The sequence below is a fragment of the Rana temporaria genome, chromosome 1 (assembly GCF_905171775.1).
Source record: "Rana temporaria chromosome 1, aRanTem1.1, whole genome shotgun sequence".
Lineage (NCBI taxonomy): Eukaryota > Metazoa > Chordata > Amphibia > Anura > Ranidae > Rana > Rana temporaria.
This window is the reverse complement of record NC_053489.1, coordinates 382,541,463-382,563,008: the sequence shown is the minus strand read 5'-3', so window position 1 is coordinate 382,563,008 and position 21,546 is coordinate 382,541,463. Positions and strand designations below refer to the sequence as shown.

Sequence of the window (21,546 nt, the reverse complement as noted above, 5' to 3'; positions counted from 1 at the left end):
GCTATTAAGGAGAGGGATCATTACTGGCTGGCAACTCTCCTTGATCCACATTACAAGAATAAGGTTTGCGGACCTTATCTTGCCGGCGCAGAGGGAGCAGAGGATGAAACCTCTTCGGGAGGCCTTGCAGAAAGGTCTGTGCAACGTGTTCCCAGAGACTGGGGGGCTACAAAATTTTGGTCCTGGACAACGTGTTGCTGAGGCTTCGGTCAGTCACAGAAGGAGCGGTGGAGAAGGTGGCCGTCTGACCGATGCGTTCAGACAATTTTTTAGTCCGCAGCCCCAAGGTATGACCGGTTCCAGCAACCATCGTCAGCGTCTGTTTTACATGGTGCGGGAATACCTAGGGGCAAGATCAGACTTGGACACCTTTCCCACCAAACTGGGTCTTGAGGATGGATCACTGGCCAGAGCTTGCACAGTACGCATTTGAGCTACTGGCTTGTCCTGCATCCAGCGTTCTTTCAGAACGCACATTCAGTGCTCTTGGAGGCTTTGTAATCAATCACAGGGTGCGCCTCTCCACTGACTCGGCCGATCGACTGACCTTCATAAAAATGAATCAGGCTTGGATCACCACCAGCTACCAAGCGCCTGATGCTGATGTAACTGAGTAATTTTTTTTCAAATGTCAGATCCCTTCAAGACTGCCTATGCTGATGCTGAGTGACTATCCTGTTATGCTGAGTGAATATCCTTTTCCTCCTCAATGATCTTGCTGATAGCTTGTAAGAACATTGTTGGTTCTGGGCACCGCCACCAGTGGCTAAGGCCCAATTTTTCTGCCCCTGTTTAACAGGGGCGTGTAATTACAATTTTTTTTTTTTTTTTTCACAAAGAATCTTTATTGGGTGAATAATAAAGCATAATACATCGTACACTTACAGAAGCACAATAACTGTGAAGGATTGTATACATCAAAAAATTAACAATCATAAAGAGGTTGCAAATAATCAATTCCATATAGGCATATATGTAGCAAAAGTGCCTTCATTTTAGAACTAAGATGAGAGAATATAGTTGCTAAGTCAAGCAAATTTGTGAAGGGGGGGGGATGGGGACAGGAGGGGGAGGGGGGGAGGGAAAGAGAAAAAAAAAAGTTATAAGTCCTGAAATGTTTCAATATCTACTCCTATCTATACCTTTATTTTATAATAGATTTGTAATGTTGAGAGTCTTTGAATGTTGACCAGTTAGACCAGGTTGCATAGAATTTAGTAATTCTTTCTTGGGAAATACTAATGAGTTCCTCAACTTTTTTCATGCTATTTATTCTCCTGAACCACTCAGCTTTCGTTGGAGTGTTAGAAGACCGCCAGTGGGAAGGGATACAGTGCCGTGCTGCATTAATCATGAACATGGGAAGTGATTTCAAATACTGATTTTTAGGCAAAGAACTAAAATGTAAGAGATACTGGGCCGGGGTAAAGCTTAGGTTTGACGATGTAACTAATTTAACTGTTTCATGTACCAAACGTGTAGCATAGAGCCCTCCTCTCTTTTACATCTCCAACATCTGTCAGACACCAGGGGTGAAATTTTATGAAGAATTGTAGGGGTTCTATACCATCTGGTGATGATCTTGAAGCCACTTTCTTGTGTGGCCACATTTAGTGATCCTTTGTGTGCGTAAAGATAAATTGTCTCCCAGTCATCTTCAGTCAATTCTATGTCGAGATCTCTTTCCCATGCTTTACAGGATGAGCTGGAGAAGTCATTGTCGTCTTCAAATAGAGAGTTGTAAACAGTCGAGATAATATGTCTGTGTGGGGATGTTTTAGTGCAGAGATTTTCTAGCGAAGTGAGGGGCCTTTTCCAGTGAAGGACGTTCTCGTTATTGGTTAAAAAGTGTCTAATTTGAATATAATTCCATTGAGATAAGAGGGACGGTTTGATATCATTTAAGATGTCCTCTCTAGAGAGGAATTTCCCATTTTTAACAAAGTGTTTTGCCAGGATCTCTTTGTATGGCCATTGATGTGTTGGAAACGATTTTTCCATGCCTAGGGGAAAGTCAGGGTTGTGTCGTAGCTGCGTAAGGGGGCTGAGCCATGGAGACTGATTTTTGACTTTAAAAGTATTACGGAAGCTTTCGAGTGTGGGTCCAATAAGTGGATGTGTTTTTAGGAAGTTTGGGTGATACTTGGGATTGATCCATGGTAAAGTTTTTAGCTCATGAGGGTATTGCGCTTGTTCTAGGGAGACCCAGTCTTTCACTGTGTGATGTATATTCCAGTCTACAATTCTCGTCAGTAGGGCAGCTTGATGGTACTTCCTAAGGTCGGGTAGGGCTATTCCACCTCTGCTTTTGGGTAAAATTAGTCGCGAGAATTTGATTCTAGGGGATTTACCCCTCCAAATGAATAAGGAGCACGCTTTTCTGAATGCGGCGAAAAATGACAAGGGGATTTTGATTGGGATTGTCTGCATAATATAGAGAAACCTTGGTAGGATGGTCATTTTTATCAGGGAGGCTCGACCGAACCAGGATACATTTAGGGCGTTCCATCTTTTCAAATCTTCCTGTGTTTCTCTTAGGATGGGTTCGAAGTTGAGACGGAAGAGGTCTTTCATGTTTGATGAGATTTCAATTCCTAAATATGTGATACTGTAGCTGGCCCACCTAAATGGGAAGTTTTTCTTGCATAGTTCTACCTTATCATTGGGTAATGAGATGTTGAGGGCGTTGGATTTGGAGTGGTTGATTTTGAAATTTGACAGTAAATGGAAGTGATCTAGATCTTTTAGAAGGTTAGGTATGGAAATATGAGGATTCGAGAGAAAAAGAAGCATATCGTCAGCGAAGGCTGCTATTTTATATGTTTTGTCATGAATCTCGATTCCCACAATGTCTCTATTTGATCTAATTTTATTAAGCAGGGGTTCAAGTGTTAGAACAAATAATAGTGGAGATAGGGGACATCCCTGTCTGGTTCCGTTGCGAAGGTTGAAGGCATTCGATAGGTGGCCATTGACCCTGACTCTTGCTGTTGGATTAGAATACAGGACTTTAATGTATGATCTCATTTGGGGCAAAAAACCTATATGTTTTAATACTGCATCGATAAAATCCCATGCCACTCTATCGAACAAGAAGAAGCCTTGTTTCCGCTTAAAGGGTTAGCCAATGGTTTATGTTAAGAGCTTTTATTGTATTATCGCGACCCTCCCTACCCGGGATAAAGCCCACTTGATCTAAGGAAACCAAAGAAGTTAATAAGGGGAGGATCCTATTTGCAAGGATTTTTTTTTTTTTTTACATTTGTTTTTATTTGCTTTTCTTAATTCAGTGATTAACAGATACAGTTGGCATAATTACAAAGTAAGACAATGAAAGGAAAACATTAACCTTGTACCGTGTGGGAGGAAATTCTATTGCGTTAATACAACAGGGCTTGCCTTCTTCCTAATGTTCCCCCTTGTGTCTATTCCCTTGTGTCTCCCTGCCCCCTCCCCCAAACCTAGAGAGCGTGCAGCCACCGTCGCTTCCTATTTGCAAGGATTTTAGCATAGATTTTCACATCTACGTTTATTAAAGAGATAGGCCTGTAATTGGTAACCTGGGTTGCGTCTTTACCTTCTTTGGGTATTACCGTAATATGTGCTTCTAAAAGTTGTTTGGGGGGTGTTGTTCTGAGTGAAGAGATTGGAACGTCTTTAAGAACCTCGGTTTCAGTATTTCAGTGAAAGTTTTATAGTATTGTAAGGGTAGGCCGTCCGGGCCTGGGGCCTTGCCTATCTTCATTTCTTTGATAGCTCTGTCGAATTCTGGGCCTGAGATGGGATTTTCTAGTTCTTTTGCAGCATTCCCTGAAATTTGGGGAGGGCCATATTGTTCTAGGAAGTCTTGTATAAGTTTCGCTCTTTTATCTGATTTCTGCGGGCATTTAGGATTGGAAGGAATGTTGTAGAGGTTTTGGTAATAAAGTTCGAACTGCTTTGCAATCTCGTCATTCGAGGAATGCATCACGCCTTGTTTGTCCCCTATCTGATGAATGGTGTGAGCGGTTTTCTTGTTTTGAACTGCTTTTGCAAGTAATCTGCCGCATTTATTTCCTTGCTCGTAGTATATCCTGTGTCTCAATATATACTGTCTTTTAATTTTCATGTTTAGCTAATCAGACAGGAGTGCCCTAGTGTGCGTTAGCTCGTCGAGTGTAGAGATTGACAAGGTTCGCTTGTGTGTAAGTTCTAACTGGTGGATGCGTTCTAACAGGGATCTTATTTTGGATTGTTGTTCTTTTTTTATGCTTGTCAGTTTTTTAATAAACTCTCCCCTTATGACACATTTGTGAGCTTCCCATTGTGTAGTCAGTGAAGTATCGTCATTTTCGTTGTGCATAAAGTAATCGTTTAATGTCTCCTTTAACTCTAATGTGTCAGAGGGGTTTTTCAGTACCGCTGTGTTGAGTCTCCAGGTCTTGGTTATTTTGTTCTTTTCTGGGAAAGTCAGAGTCATGGTCACTGATCTGAGAAAGTCATAGGTTCAATTATTGAGTCCGTCAGAAGTGAAAGGTCAGGCTGTGAGAGGAGGAGGTAGTCAATTCTGGAATACTTTTGGTGTATATTGGAGAAGTATGTGTAATCTTTAGTCTGAGGGTTCAGGATTCTCCATGTATCATGAAGCATGAGGTCTTTAAATTGAATCTTGATTTGTTTTAGGGCCCTAAATGGTAAACTCGATGAACCATTTGAGGTATCTATAAGAGGATTTAAAGGAGTGTTAAAATCCCCTCCAAAAATAAGGGTTCCTGAGGCAAACGTTGTTAAGAGATCTTTGATTTTGCGGAAGAAGGCTACCTATTGGCGATAGTAATGGGGTGCTGATTCAGCTTCTCTTTCAGAAAAATATATCGACCTTCGGGGTCAATCAAAGTGTCCACAATTTGGAATGGAGTCTGTCTGGATATCAATACCGAAACGCCTTTTGTCTTACCTATCGGATTGGTAGCGTGGAATGAAGTTGGAAATCTTTTATCTCTTATTATTGGAATCTTATCAGATCTAAAGTGGGTTTCCTGTATAAGAATGATGTTGGCTTTTCGTCTGGAAAATTCGTTGATAAGTTTAGTTCTTTTTTCAGGGATGTTGAGCCCTTTTGCATTTATGGATGATATTTTAAGCGATAAAGGAACAGAGTGAGCTTTGTCAGGAGGCATTTTGTTGACTTGTGAATATCTAGCTTGATTGTCTGAGAGACAGACAAAGACAAAGACAAAAAAAACAAAACAAGAGAGAGTGGGGGTAAGGGGATGGAAGTGGAGGGGTAGGATGTGGGGGGAAAGAACCGGGGATAGATGTAGTCTCACTAATATATCCTAAGTTTGAGGGTCCGGTTGGATCAAAGGGTGAAGTGGTAATCACCCCTTGTGTGGGTGCGAGGACTGTATAGAACCTGATGGAGCTATATTCAAGATCGTTTTTTAATTTGTTTTAATTTGTTTTTATCCTTTCCTTTCTATTTCTATCTATCTTTTCTTACTTTCTTTTTCTATAACTCCTGATTAGCCTGGCAGTAATTACAGGCACTTTGGAGCTGCAAGCATAAATAAAGCAATTGGCCGTTAATTAAACATCTGGGGCATATATAGAGAAGATGTACTAGTAAATATTCCCGTAATCTATTTCTATCCTTTATCTGTGTTTTAAGTGTAAGTCTTGACAGATACTCATGTTTAAGGTGTGAGGTACATATGAATCCTATTGCCGTGCAAACATTTCAATAACTTGAGAGATAACTTATTTTAACTTAACTATGCAGTAATGAAGATCCACCACTAGATGGCAGTATTGTAACAGAGACATCAAACTTGTCAATAAGAATGTGAACACCAAAGCTTATACTATGGACTCAAGATAGAGTGCCTATTCCTACGACGACAATGCAGCTTCAGACACTGTAGGTGACGCTTTCAGAACCTTTTGGTTAATAAATGTAGACTACTTCAAAGTTGCCTGTGGTTGATTGCATAACTGTTTAGTGATTACAGTGTAACATAGATCGTGTTATTTACCCCAATCGTGCTTTCAAACCAGAAACCAAGGTGAGTTACACCCCACATGGGTGGCTCCAATGTATTATAAAAAAAAAATGATAAAAAGATATTGAGGCCCTTCTCTGGCCAGTGTGTAAACAGAGTGTTGAGCCATTAGGTGAATGAAGCTGCATTGCATTTTCCCTGGTCTGTCTGTAACTAGATAAACCAAACAGTTGAACAAAATGGGCCAATGGTGATCTTCCATACCCTATGAAAAAAATATATCTGGCTTCAGATCTTGGGTAAAAAGTATAAAAAAAAAAAACATACAAAAAGAAAACTGGTCCTTAATTCCCTTTGGAGCTAAGTGGTTAGAAAAAAAAAAAAAAAAGCCCTAGGAAGCCAGGCCCAAGAATTACCCCACCTCACCAGATGGCTTCACATTATGCTACGGTCATATATGTAAAAGACAGCATTGCTTAATGACCATACCGCTGAGAATATGGGCAGGTTCCAACCACCCTTTAGTGTTTCACGTAGAGGGGTTAAAAAGTTCTCCACATGAAGCAGAATATTATTATGAACGACATCTTGTATGTATGGGACTTGCAGTCTCATATAGTCCTACCTAAGCAATGAAGTCTTCTCGCTTGTCATGGTGGACGAGTTAAGAGCCATGCTGGATATGCATTGTATCCTGTCTTTTCCAACATTGCCCCTCCTCCAGCTCAATTAGATAAAGTGTATAGTTCCTGTAGCTGAAAAAGTAAAAAAAAAAAAAAAAAAAAAAACAATGCTACCTGAGATTGTGAAGTGGAGGAGGAGGAGTCTTGTATCAGTAGGCGAGGTGGTATGTCCTGGCGCTGTTCTACATATATCTGGCGAAAACTTTGTAAGTACCTGTGTTTCAAACAAACTGAAAAACTTTGGAAGACAGTTGGGTATGCCCGTGTATTTCGATTAGGGCATTCAGGAATCATGTGTCCATGTGATCTTGGCGATCCATGCGATCTTTGCGTCTGGGTGGCGAGTCACCTTGATTTCCCCGGGCGTCATTTCTTTTGGTGCGTTGAGGAGTTAGTGATCTGCGTCGACGGTCTGTTTCGTTGTGCTCTTGGCGTGTCGCTGCCGGAAACTGCAATCCAGGAGTCATTCGTCAAAAAGGAGTCGTACCATTCCGGAACCTCCACCACCGGGATATTCAACATATCGCAGAATGGTCTGATGTCTTTGGGTGTGCGCAAGAGCGCGGTATGCCCCCTCCATGTCGCTGATAGGCAAAAAGGGAATTTCCATCTGTATGGAATTCCCCTGGTGCGTAGCTGATCCGTCATCGGGCGTAGAGCCCTGCGTTGCCTCAGCGTGATATTTGACAAGTCCTGGAATAATTTTATTTCGATCCCATTAAAGATGATTCTGTTTTTTTCTCTTTTTTGAGAATAGCTTCCTTCAGCGGAAAGTTCACTAGACAGCATATTATGTCTCTTGGCGGGTCATTATCTCTCCCCCTGGGTCTGAGGGCTCTGTGGATCTGCTCAAATTTAATGGGGGATTCTAGGGGTCTGTCAAGCACATCATTGAATATTGCTGTAGCTGTTTGTTCAACAGGGTTTTGGTCTGCCATTTCAGGGACCCCCCTAATTCTTATATTATGGCGCCTCCCCCTGTTGTCCAAGTCCTCTAGGTGGTGGGTAATTTCAATCAAGTGGGTCAGATGCATGTCAGTGTGTCTTTGTACCTGTTTGATAGCCTCAGCATTTCTCATTGTGGCCTGTTCAGTCGCCCCTGTCCTTGCAGCAATGCCCTGGATGTCAGCCCTGATCTCTGTGATGGCTGCAGAGAATGAGGCCTTAATGTCATTTGTCATTGCCTGCAGGTTTGCCTGCAGGTCTGTGAGGCTGAGGGCTTGTGGGGGCTGCAAGGGTGGATGATGGGGGCTCTGGGTCCCGCAGGCGGCGATCGCGCCGCTCGTATTGAGGCCTGGAGCGCCGTGCGGGCCGGATGGCTTAGGCGAGGCCGCGGCTTTTGGGCCTTCTCCCGGCTGGGTCCGGAACATCGCCGGAATAGTGGCGGATGATTCGGCTCCATCTGAAGCTGGGGCGATGGGGAGTTGGTCTGACCTGTTTTAAATGCCCTGGTGATTCGTTTAGGCGGCCGATGGCAGAAGATTGCAGCTCCTTGTGCCTGGGGACTCGGATTAGGCGTCCATCACAGTCCGATGCCAGGCCACGCCCCCCGTAATTACAATTTTTGATGCAATACTTTGCAGCAGGCTCATTGCTGCGCTCCAACTAGAGTATCTGTGAGGGGTTGCAGTGTTGTGGCACCAGCACCAGTGCCTAATGCTGCGTACACATGGTCGTTTTTTTGTGTTGAAAAAAAACGAAATTTTTAAAAACTTCATTTAACCGCTTCCATACAGGGCTTTTATACACACATCCATACCAGGCCTATTCTGGCACTTCTCTCCTACATGTACAAATCATAATTTTTTTGCTAGAAAATTACACAGAACCCCCAAACATTATATATGTTTTTTTAGCAGACACCCTAGGGAATAAAACGACGGTCATTGAAACATTTTATCTTGCACGGTATTTGCGCAATAATGTTTCAAACGCCTTTTTTTTTGGAAAAAAATTGTTTCACGAATTAAAAAAATAACAAAACAGTAAAGTTAGCCCAATTTTGTTGTAAAATATGAAAGATGATGTTACACCGAGTAAATAGATACCTAACATGTCACGCTTTAAAATTGCGCACACTCATGGAATGGCGCCAAACTTCAGTACTTAAAAATCTCCATAGGCAACGCTTTGAAATTTTTTACAGGTTACCAGTTTAGATTTACAAATGAGATCTAGTGCTAAAATTGTTGCTGGCACTCCAACGCACGCGGCGATACCTCACATATGTGGTTTAAACGGCGTTTACATATGTCGGCGGGACTTGTGTGTGCGTTCGCTTCTGCGCGCGAGCTACTGGGGACAGGGGCGTTAAAAAAAAAATGTCATTTCTTTTTTTTTTTTTACATATTTATTTCTTTTTTTACACTTTTTTTTTTTATTTTATTTTTTTTATTATCACTTTTATTCCTATTACAAGGAATGTAAACATCCCTTGTAATAGGAATGTGTGTGACAGGTCCTCTTTATGGAGAGAGGCGGGGTCAATAAGACCTCCCCCTCCCCCCACATCTCTCCTCCAGGCTGGAAAGCATGAAATCGGTGAAAAAAAATTCACCGATCTCATGCTTACTGTTGCTTAGCAGCCGCAATTGCGGCTTTGTTTACTTACGGGGACCCGGGCGCGACGTCATCACATTGCGCCCGGGTCCTCCGACGGTCATAGAGATGACTGGTGACCATCTGGTCACCAGTCATCTCTATGCTTCCTGCCAGCGCCGGACGATTCTTTTCCCGGGCCCCCGATGGCACGGGAGAGCCCGGAGAAGCACCGGATGGCGGCGGGAGGGGGGGGGGATGTCCCCTCCCGCCGCCTGTAAGAACGATCTAGCGGCGGAATCGCCGCTATGATCGTTCTTACGTTGTGCAGAATCGCCGGCAGAAGAGAAGGATATCTGAATGATGCCTCTAGCTGCAGGCATCATTCAGATATCCCCCCACAAAGCCCAGGACGTCATATGACGTCCACCTGGATCGAGGAGGGGTTCCTGCCGCCGTCATTTCACAATGACGCGGTAGGGAAGTGGTTAAAATGACCGTGTGTGGTGAAAACGTTGTTTTATGTCTTTTGAAAAACGACAAAAAAAAAATTCGAACATGCTTCAATTTTTTATGTCGTTTTTCAAAACGTCGTTTTTTGTGTCATAAAAAATGATCGTGTGTGGGCTAAAACGACGTTTAAAACGATGTTTTTAAACCCGCGCATGCTCAGAAGCAAGTTATGACGCGAGCTTGAATAGAACAGAGTGCCGCCGTACGTGCTGAACGTAACCGCACTTTGCTAGAGCATTTTGAAAAAAACTATGGTGTGTAGGCAACGTCGTTTTTTAAAATGAAGTTTGAAAAACTTCGTTTTTTTTTTCATGAGAAAAAACTACGGTTTTTTACAAGACAAAAAACTACCGTGTGTACGCGGCATAAGGCCCAATTTTTCTGCCCCCGTTCAACAGGGGCATGTAATTACAATTCTTGTGAAAAGTGAAACTCCTGCGCTGTCTGTGAATACAAAGGGGGGAGGGGGACTGAAAGGGGCACTGCTGCAAAACCTAGGAAGGTCTACCTTGATAGACAAAGTGATAATGGAACAAGTGAAAGATGTCTGCGCTGTGAAAACACACTATCAATAATATATTGCAAATGTGTGAAAGGGGCAGGGGGAAAGGGGGGGGAGGGACACAAGTGACAGTGAATACGTGGGTATGCCGTGGTAATAACTATAGATAGCAAAAAATTGAACAATAACTCCGTAAATATACAAGATACACATATGCAACTAAAAAAAAAAAAAAAAAGTCCAAGAAACGAAAGAAACCCAAGGTCTCCAAAAGTCTGGTAAGTCTGATGGTTGAAAAATGAGGACAGATATTCAACGAAGGGAGTCCCCACAGCCAACTCTGGTGAAGAAAGGATAGACCGTCACCTTAAAAATCTCCACACACACACACACACCTCTTGTGGTCCCAGCAGCTCACCTTACATCAAGCAAAAAGAGCCTGATAGGAAAACCTTTATGGTCTGGTCTTGATGGTATAGATTGCTCTCACATTCCAAGGCAGTACATGCAAATATAAGGAACATAGAACAGGATGGTGTAATATTGATAGAGCCAGGGGGGGGGGGGGGGGGGGGGGGGGGGGGGTCTTGCACATAACACACTCAGATGCACTCACATGGAATATAAAATATGAGGCTTATCTCCACGAGTGGCGAGCTCGTCAGTGTCCTGCTTCTCCTCTCTCACCAGTTTCCACGCATGTCAGGCAGTTTCCATATATGTCAGGCTGGGATGTCAGGCTGGAAACACTATACAGCTCATGCAGCAGTGGAACAATCAAAGCAATAGGGAAGCAAAACACATCGCATAATCTAGTAAAAACAATCAAATTTAATTTAAAACAGCACATAAAACTCACATTTAAGTCGGTATTAATGGCATAAATCCACGAGTAGCGAACTCGTACTATGTCCGTCGGATGCTAGGGGTTGTCCAGCGCTCCAATCCCGACGCGTATCGTCACACATGTGACTTCATCAGGGGATGACGTAGAGGAAATACCTACAGACTTATATAGTCTGCATAATTGGGAGCCCGGCGGCCATTTTCCCGGAGTCCTCAAGCTAAAACTCTCATAGGCGCTGCAAAATGCCAGCGCCATTTTGTTGGAGGCTCTATCTGAGTAAAGCAAATAGCAGCACACGACTATAAGGAAGTGGCCGGGGCTCCCAACATAATGTCATTCGCATTCTCAATAGAGTAGCGAACGGATGGAAAAGGAAAAAAAGGCACTGTAGCAAATGAGCTCAAATTGGCATTAAAAAAAAAAAAAAACGAGAGGTATCTCACTAAAGAGATCCCCATATGGGCTGCCGAGGATTAGGTGTAATTACACAGTGCTACCACCATACCATGATACACTACTTGAATGAATAATAATGGGATGTGAACATAAAGGTACAACGGACCATATAATGGACCAATAGGACCGGTTCAGGGAAGTAGTACCCAAAAGAATTTTAGCCAATTTTAGCTCATTTGCTACATTTTGTAGTAATGTATATTTTATTTATTCTCTGTGCCTTTTTTTCCTTTTTCATCCGTTCACTACTCTATTGAGAATGCGAATGACATTATGTTGGGAGCCCCGGCCACTTCCTTATAGTCGTTTGCTGCTATTTGCTTTACTCAGATAGAGCCTCCAACAAAATGGCGCTGGCATTTTGCAGCGCCTATGAGAGTTTTAGCTTGAGGACTCCGGGAAAATGGCCGCCGGGCTCCCAATTATGCAGACTATATAAGTCTGTAGGTATTTCCTCTACGTCATCCCCTGATGAAGTCACATGTGTGACGATACGAGTCGGGATTGGAGCGCTGGACAACCCCTAGCATCCGACGGACGTAGTACGAGTTCGCTACTCGTGGATTTATGCCATTAATACCGACTTAAATGTGAGTTTTATGTGCTGTTTTAAATTAAATTTGATCGTTTTTTACTGGATTATGCGATGTGTTTTGCTTCCCTATTGCTTTGATTGTTCCACTGCTGCATGAGCTGTATAGTGTTTCCAGCCTGACATCCCAGCCTGACATATATGGAAACTGCCTGACATGCGTGGAAACTGGTGAGAGAGGAGAAGCAGGACACTGACGAGCTCGCAGCTCGTGGAGATAAGCCTCATATTTTATATTCCATGTGAGTGCATCTGAGTGTGTTATGTGCAAGACCCCCCCCCCCCCCCCCCCCCGGCTCTATCAATATTACACCATCCTGTTCTATGTTCCTTATATTTGCATGTACTGCCTTGGAATGTGAGAGCAATCTATACCATCAAGACCAGACCATAAGGGTTTTCCTATCAGGCTCTTTTTGCTTGATGTAAGGTGAGCTGCTGGGACCACAAGAGGTGTGTGTGTGTGTGTGGAGATTTTTAAGGTGACGGTCTATCCTTTCTTCACCAGAGTTGGCTGTGGGGACTCCCTTCGTTGAATATCTGTCCTCATTTTTCAACCATCAGACTTACCAGACTTTTGGAGACCTTGGGTTTCTTTCGTTTCTTGGACTTTTTTTTTTTTTTTTAGTTGCATATGTGTATCTTGTATATTTACTGAGTTATTGTTCAATTTTTTGCTATCTATAGTTATTACCACGGCATACCCACGTATTCACTGTCACTTGTGTCCCTTCCCCCCCCCTCTTTCCCCCTGCCCCTTTCACACATTTGCAATATATTATTGATAGTGTGTTTTCACAGCGCAGACATCTTTCACTTGTTCCATAATTACAATTCTTGATCTAATATTTCACAGCAGGGCTTACAGTGTTGTGGCAACACCAACACCTAGGGCCCAAATTTATGCAGAGTATATACGGCAGGCCCCTACTTTCAAACCTCCAACTTACAAACGACTCCTACTTGCAAACGGAAGGAGACAACAGAAAGTGAGAGAAAATCAACCCCTAGGAAGGGAAATTCTCTTCTGTAAAAGGTGTCTCCTGTCCACTGATGCTTTATCACAATCCTTGTTTCACAGAAAGTGAGGTGCAATCTTCTGAACAGATGCACACAGACAGCAAAACAAATGTTACAGGGGTGATAACCCTTCTCTATGTTTTCAGAAAAGCTTAAAAAAAGATTTTATGGCTGAAGCTACACTTTAAAGAAGTACCAGTTGAAAATTACAAACAGATTCTACTTAACAACAAACCTACAGTCCCTGTCTTGTTTGCACCGCCTATATTATTTTTTTCTTATAGTAATCTCATTTTGTGCAGGGACAGTTCTAAACATGTGCCACTACTATAGACACCCAGCAGACACCCAGCAGGTATGATATTTAAAGGAATTTTTCATTTTTTTTTTCACTTTAAGCATCATTAAAATCGCTGCTCCAGGAAAAACTACCGTTTTTAAAACTTTTTTTCCATTGATACATGTTCCCTGGGGCAAGACCCGGGTCCCCAAACCCGTTTTCCGACAATAACTTGCATATTGGGCTTTAAAATTAGCACTTTTAAATTCAAATGTTCGAGTCCCATTGACTTCAATGGGGTTCTAAATGTTTGCGCGAACGTTCGGTCCATTCGAAGGTTCTGGTGCGAACCGAACGGGGGGGTGTTCGGCTCATCCCTAGTGAAGAACTAGGAATCCGATTTTGAGCATTACAATTTGGTGTTAGGATTTATCACATATTGACTTTTAGTCTGCCTTTTTATTTGTATTTGCATTTTTGATTTACATTTCACTGATCATCACTAGCACCTCATCCTTTAATATAATATAATTTTTCCAGAACCTCATATGAGCTGCTAATAATGTATATGAAACCCTGAATCAAAATGTTTTAAATATATTGCAGCCTGCCTTAGGTACATTAGATGTGTAGTAGGCTAGGTTCACACCACGATTTTACCATCCGATAAACGGACCGTTAAATCGGATGGAATCGTATGTGACAAAATCGTATGTAATCGTATGTCAAAATTTTCACTAAAAAATCGGATCCTGATTTTAAATAATGTCTGGGAAAAAGAGGATTTTTGAAGTTATGGATATTCAGGGGAACCCCGCCGGCAATTTAAAACAAAAATTACGTGCGGTTCCCCCTAAATATCCATAACCAGACCCTTCAGGTCTGGTATGGATATTCAGGGGAACCCCGCCGTCAATTTAAAACAAAAATGACGTGCGGTTCCCCCTAAATATCCATAACCAGACCCGTTATCCGAGCACGTTGATCTGGCCGGCCGCAGAAAAGAGGGGGGACAGAGTGCGGCCCCCCTCTCTCCTGAACCGCACCAGGCCACATGCCCTCAGCATGGGGAGGATGTCCCCATGTTGATGGGGACAAGGGTCTCATCCCCACAACCCTTGCCCGGTGGTTGTGGGGGTATGCGGGCGGGAGGTTTATCAGAATCTGGAAGACCCCTTTAACAAAGGGGACCCCCAGATCCTGACCCCCCCCCTGTGTGAAATGGTAATGGGGTACACTGTACCTCTACCATTTCACGAAGGAAGTGTAAAGTATTGTAAAAAAAACACACTGACACCAAAGAATAAAGTCCTTTATTAAAAAAAAAAAAACATCCAGCGGTGATAAATCCACTCGTTCCCGGCTTCCTGCGTTGTCCTGATCCTGCGACGGCTGCGGGTGATCTCCCGCGATGAGAAGATCCAGCGTCGGGTGATCTCCGCTCCGAAAGGTCTTTCCTCTTCTTGGGCTTCCCCAGTGACGTAGCAGAGGGTACGTCAGAGGGGGCAGGGGGCACGTGACGGGTGGCTCTGCCTCCTCTATATAAGAAATGTCACAGCTTCAGCCGCTCATTCGCTGGGCTGTGCCCAGCGGTGAGAGGAGGTCCGGGATGCTGCTGCGCCGGATGGATGGATCTTCACATCGCCGGAGCGGAGATCACCCGACGCTGGATCTTCTCATCGGGGGAGATCACCCGCAGCCGTCGCAGGATCAGGACAACGCAGGAAGCCGGGAACGAGTGGATTTGTCACCGCTGGATGTTTTTTTTTTTTTTAATAAAGGACTTTATTCTTTGGTGTCAGTGTGTTTTTTTACAATACTTTACACTTCCTTCGTGAAATGGTAGAGGTACAGTGTACCCCATTACCATTTCACACAGGGGGGGGGGTCAGGATCTGGGGGTCCCCTTTGTTAAAGGGGTCTTCCAGATTCTGATAAACCTCCCGCCCGCATACCCCCACAACCACCGGGCAAGGGTTGTGGGGATGAGACCCTCGTCCCCATCAACATGGGGACATCCTCCCCATGTTGAGGGCATGTGGCCTGGTGCGGTTCAGGAGAGAGGGGGGGCCGCACTCTGTCCCCCCCTCTTTTCTGCGGCCGGCCAGGTCAAAGTGCTCGGATAACGGGTCTGGTTATGGATATTTAGGGGGAACCGCACGTCATTTTTGTTTTAAATTGACGGCGGGGTTCCCCTGAATATCCATACCAGACCTGAAGGGTCTGGTTATGGATATTTAGGGGGAACCGCACGTCATTTTTGTTTTAAATTGACGGCGGGGTTCCCCTGAATATCCATACCAGACCCAAAGGGTCTGGTTATTGAATTTGCGGGGACCTCCGTTCGGGTTCGCTCAACCCTAGTAATAAAAAATCGGGTACGATTTATCGGATAAAAACGCACAGTCATCCGATTTAGTACGATTTACATTGACCACAATATAAAAAAAAACGGACACGATTTTAATACGATTTCAAATCAGGACCAAAAATTGTGGTCAAACACGATTTTTTATACGATTTTAAATCGTATCAAATCGTATGCGGATCAAATCGGATGCACTTGGGGACCTAAATTAATGAATGGCAGTGAATGGATCCGTTTTGCCATACAGATTTGTACGATTTTAAAGCTAAAATCGTGAGTAAAAAAAGGATGACAAAATCGTGGTGTGAATGCACCCTTAGTTTTCCTTTTTCTTTTTTTACACTTTTTGTTTTGTTTTTTCCCTGCTCTGTTTTTACCTGATGATTTGACTAGTAACACCCCTCCTGTATTGGGGTGCCTACACTCTGGATGAAGGAGCACAGGGGACACAACATACAGCATCATTGTCAGTCTGGAGGGAGGGAAATTTTAGATGTACTAGCAGATGAAAATACACTAACAACTATCAACTTTGGAGGTAAAGGTATTACATTAAATAAATAAAAGCTGATCATAGTGAGCACCTCTGTCAGTGTTAAACCTCTGTAAACTGATATATCTGGAGGAGAGCTTGTTCTTTAAAAAAATAAATAAAAAAAAACAGACTTACTGGCTGGATCACCAGATAATAGCAGAAGAAAGAAAGCCTAAAAAAGCAGCCATCACATCTATGATTTGGTAAGCTACAATATAATAAATGTTTAGGTTTAATACTGTTTTAAATATATTATATGAAATATAACATATATAACAGTGGCGGCTGGTAATTTTTTTTTTTGGGGGGGGGCAAACAGCCCCACCTGGGCAGCTGGTGGAGCGCCTGTGGCACTAACACACTCCCCCACCACCACCCACTGTCCTTACCTTGGATGCGGGTGGTGAGAGTATGGCGTGCTCAGGGAAAGCTGCTCAGGTGTCCTCTCCTGGAGCAGCTTCCGCTGTGTCTCCTCTCTCCTCCTCCCGGTGCCAGACGTTTTAGCCAATTGGGAAACAGGTTTCATACCTGCTTCCCGATTGGCCGGGATGAGGATCTTTATGAGAATTTTTATTTGCTGTTGCAACACACCTGGGTTGGCTCCAGACGCAATGCTCTGCGTCCCAAGTCCACCCTATTTTTAAGCCTTTAAAAAGAAAAACCGTGGATGCTGTAATTTATATGCCCAGTGACCCGAAAGGGTCCGGACACATGAAATGGGGGGTGGCCCGCTGCGGCAGTGGATAGATTCATGCTATGCATATAGGGGGGCGGCGCCTGGGCACCCCTAATGGCCGCCCCTGATATATAAATATATTATATATTAGTATAATAAATCTAGCTATATGGGAGCTACTAGTATGACATTTTTTTATAATGTCCAGTTATTAACCACTTCCCGACGGCCGTACGACTATTGACAGCCGCAGGGTAGTTCTACTTCTCTGAGGCGACGTCAATTGACGTCCACCCCTTTGCTCGTTCCCCGCGCGCGCTCCCGAGCGCGCAGCGGGGAACTGCTGTGCTGGCCGTGTCCCTTGGACACAGCCAATCACAGATCGCCGTGAACGGCCAATCGGTGTGGCCGCTTCCTAGGCAATCTGTGCGGCCAATGAGAGATGATCTCATACAGTCCTGATCAAAAGTTTAAGACCACTTGAAAAATGGCAAAAAAAATATTTTACATTGTTGGATCTTAACAAGGTTCCAAGTAGAGCTCCAACATCCAACAAGAAGAAATGAGAGTGAGACAAAACATTTTTTGAGCATTCAATTAATTGAAAATAACGAATAAACTGAAACAGGCTGTTTTTCAGCTGATCAAAAGTTTAGGACCACATGCCTTTAAAAGGCCAAATCTGTGCAAAGATGTGGATTTATTGTCATTTTCTGTCAGGTAGTCACACGTTGTGATGGCAAAGGCAAAAAAACTCCCTTTTTGAACGTGGGTTGCTGAACTGCATAAGCAGGGTCTCTCACCGCGTGCCATCGCTGCTGAGCTGGGACGCAGTAAGAGTCATTTTGAATTTCTTAAATGATCCTGAGGGTTATGGAACAAAAAAGTCAAGTGGAAGACCCAAAAAAATTTCAACAGCACTGAGCCATAGGATCCAATTGGCTGTCCGTCAAGACACTGGACGATCCTCGACCCAAATTAAGGCCCTTACTGGTGCTGACTGCAGCCCCATAACCATCAGACGGCATCTGAGACTGAAGGGCTTCAAAAACCTTGTCTCCTTGAACGCCACAGAACTGCTCGTTTGGACTTTGCAAGAGAGCACCAAACATGGGACATTCAAAGGTGGAAGAAAGTTTTATTCTCTGATGAGAAAAAATGTAACCTTGATGGTCCTGATGGTTTCCAACGTTACTGGCATGACAAGCAGATCCCACCTGAGATGTTTTCTACGCGCCACAGTGGAGGTGGCGCCATAATGGTCTGGGGTGCTTTTTCCTTCAGTGGAACAATGGAGCTTCAGGAAGTGCAGGGGCGTCAAACAACCGCTGGCTATGTCCAGATGTTGCAGAGAGCATTCCTCATGACTGAGGGCCCTCGTCTGTGTGGTAACGACTGGGTTTTTCAACAGGACAACGCTACAGTACACAATGCCCGCAGGACAAGGGACTTCTTCCAGAATAACATCACTCTTTTGGCCCATCCTGCGGTGTTCCCCTGATCTAAATCCAATTGAGAACCTTTGAGGATGGATGGCAAGGGAAGTTTACAAAAATGGACAACAGTTCCAGACAGTAGATGGCCTTTGTGTGGCTGTCTTCACCACTTGGAGAATGTTCCCACTCACCTCATGGAAACGCTTGCATCAAGCATGCAGAAACCAATTTTTGAAGTGATCAACAATAACGGTGGAGCTACTCATTACTGAGTTCATGTTTGGAAGTTGGATTTCTGTTTTGGGGGGGGGGTTAGGTTTTTTTTGGAGGTGTGGTCCTAAACTTTTGATCAGTTTTTGTTTCAGTTTATTTGTTCTTTTCATTAAATTGAATGCTCAAAAAATTGTTGTCTCACTCTCATTTCTTCTTGTTGCATGTTGAAGCTCTACTTGGAACCTTGTTAAAGCGGAGGTTCACCCGCACATGACACTATTTCCCCCTAGATGGATGCTCGTTTTGTCTAGGGGAATCGGCTAGTTGTTTTAAAATATGATCCGTACTTACCGTTTACGAGATGCATCTTCTCCGCCGCTTCCGGGTATGGGCTGCGGGACTGGGCAATCCTATTTTGATTGACAGTCTTCCGAGAGGCTTCCGACGGTCGCATCCATCGCGCCACGATTTTCCGAAAGAAGCCGAACGTCGGTGCGCAGGCGCAGTATAGAGCCGCACCGACGTTCGGCTTCTTTCGGCTACTAGTGCCTCTCGGAAGACTGTCAATCAAGAAGGAACGCCCGCTCCCGAAGACCCATACCCGGAAGCGACGGAGGAGATGCATCTCGAAAACGGTAAGTACAGATCATATTTTAAAACAACTAGCCGATTCCCCTAGACAAAACGAGCATCCATCTAAGGGGAAAACATTAAAAAAAACATTATTGGGTGAACTCCCGCTTTAAGATCCAACAATGTAAAATATGATTTTTTGCCATTTTTCAAGTGGTCTTAAACTTTTGATCAGGACTGTATGTTTACATATGAGATCATTTCTCATTGCCAGCTCTCGCAGACAGCGGTGCTGTCAGGGAGAGAGGAGACGGATCTGTGTCTCTTGTACATAGGGACACAGATCGGTCACCCCCCCCCCCCAGTCACCCCCCCTTCCCCCACAGTTAGAACAATATTAGGGTACACATTTAACCCCTTCCTCACCCCCTAGTGTTAACCCCTTCCCTGCCAGTCACATTTATACAGTAATTAGTGCATATTTATAGCACTGATTGCAGTATAAATGTGAATGGTGCCAAAAATGTGTCAAAAGTGTCCGATGTGTCCGCCATAATGTCGCAGTCGCAATAAAAATCGCAGATCGCCGCCATTACTAGTAAAAAAAAATAATAAAAAAAAAAAATTCTGTCCCTTATTTTGTAGGCGCTATAACTTTTGCGCAAACCAGTCGCTTATTGCGATTTTTTTTTTTTTTTTTTTACTAAAAATATGTAGAATACGTATCGGCCTAGACTGAGGATAAAAAAAAAATTAAAAAAAAATGAGCTATTTATTATAGCAACAAGTAAAAAAAATTTTTTTTTTCAAAATTGTCGCTCTATTTTTGTTTATAGCGCTAAAAATAAAAACCGCAGAGGTGATCAAATACCACCAAAAGAAAGCTCTATTTGTGGGAAAAAAAGGACGTCAATTTTGTTTGGGAGCCACGTCGCACGACCGCGCAATTGTCAGTTAAAGCAACGCAGTGCCGAATCGCAAAAAGTCCTCTGGGCAGGAAGGGGGTTTAAGTGCCCAGTAAGGAAGTGGTTAATAAACTAATAGCCCCCAAAATATTCCTCCTTCACAGGCATCACGTGTCTTCTGCTACTTTGGAACAGGTTAAATACACAATCACCAAAAAACTGCGACAATTATGGTTTTATCAATAACAGCCAATTGTGTTTCAGAATATAAAAAATCCAGCTTGTAGACCGTGAGTTTAGGAGTGTTCTTAACAATATACTACTGTACATGCTCACAGTGTGTATATAGGGTGGTTGCTACGCACAGTGAATTTACATGCTAAGTGCATTATATTTAGAAAAGGTGTTTATCTTACGCTGCAATATTATGTACATTTCATGAGCACGAAGCATTATACGGAGGTGATTTGTTTGTATAATGGCTGCTCCCATACAGTGAAAAGCGCAAAATGTACCAATGAAACCAATGTCATGAAAAAATAAACGAGTTACCAGTATTGTATTGGCACTAGGAATTATTTAACTGGGCTGCTGTAATATGATGGGGCAATTAATATTAGAAATACAAAGATTAGCATATTTTGGATAAACCACCAGTAAGGGCTCACAGATGCATCTTGCGTGGGCAAAATACACCGTACCGATCCGCAGACAATTAAATGTAGTGAATACAACATTCAAGATCAACAGAAAGGATTCTCTCACGCAGCACCCTAGAATCATAACGAGAGCGTTAAATCGCGCCACAACAGGCCTGTAGCACAATCTCTTGCAGTCATAATGCCATTACTGTACCTTGTGTCTTTATTACATCATGCATCAGCTGTATATCCGTCCAGTGTCGCTCTATAAAGCTGGGTACCGGTAAATAGTCACACGGTTCAGTCAGGTTTTGTCACCGGCTGTTCTGGATGTCTCCGTGGGCGTTAGACTATGAAGTCCCAGCTTCCTCAATCATGCCCTTCAAGCCTTATCTGGCATTCCTTTTTCCATTTCCAAACTGTTTAAAACAGCCTCTCTCACAAATTCTAGTTCTCATCTGGCTGGTTTCTCCTATTTCTCAGCAGCCACGGTTTAGCAAGCCACTGTCTCTCTATCTAAGAAACCCCTCCCATTTTTAGATCTCTATGCCCGTTTCATTTACTAAATGTTCTGTGTGGGGAAGCATGTATGAATGCATTTTCACTGCCATAACTAGAGAAATCGCCCACTCTTTTTCTTTTGCTTTTAATATTCCATATTTAAACCAGAACTTGATGGGTTTTTTTTGTTTTTTTTTTAGCTGCCTTGCACCTGTTAAAAAAAAAAAAAAAAAGATAGTGGCTTTTGCCACAGTATTTACCTTATTTCTTGTACTGCAGTGCAGCT

At 43.3% G+C, this 21,546-nt stretch overlaps 1 protein-coding gene across 1 annotated transcript in view; it reads right to left on the bottom strand.

Annotated features, from left to right (window-relative positions):
• The window catches only part of SEMA6B (semaphorin 6B), a 1,705,299-nt gene extending 1,684,005 nt beyond the window's left edge, over window positions 1-21,294 (bottom strand). Inside the window, exon 1 of the mRNA XM_040341109.1 lies at window positions 20,974-21,294. The gene's annotated coding sequence lies outside the window, so the exon portion shown is untranslated. The remainder of the gene's footprint in view (window positions 1-20,973) is intronic.
• Between the last annotated feature and the right edge of the window lie 252 nt (window positions 21,295-21,546).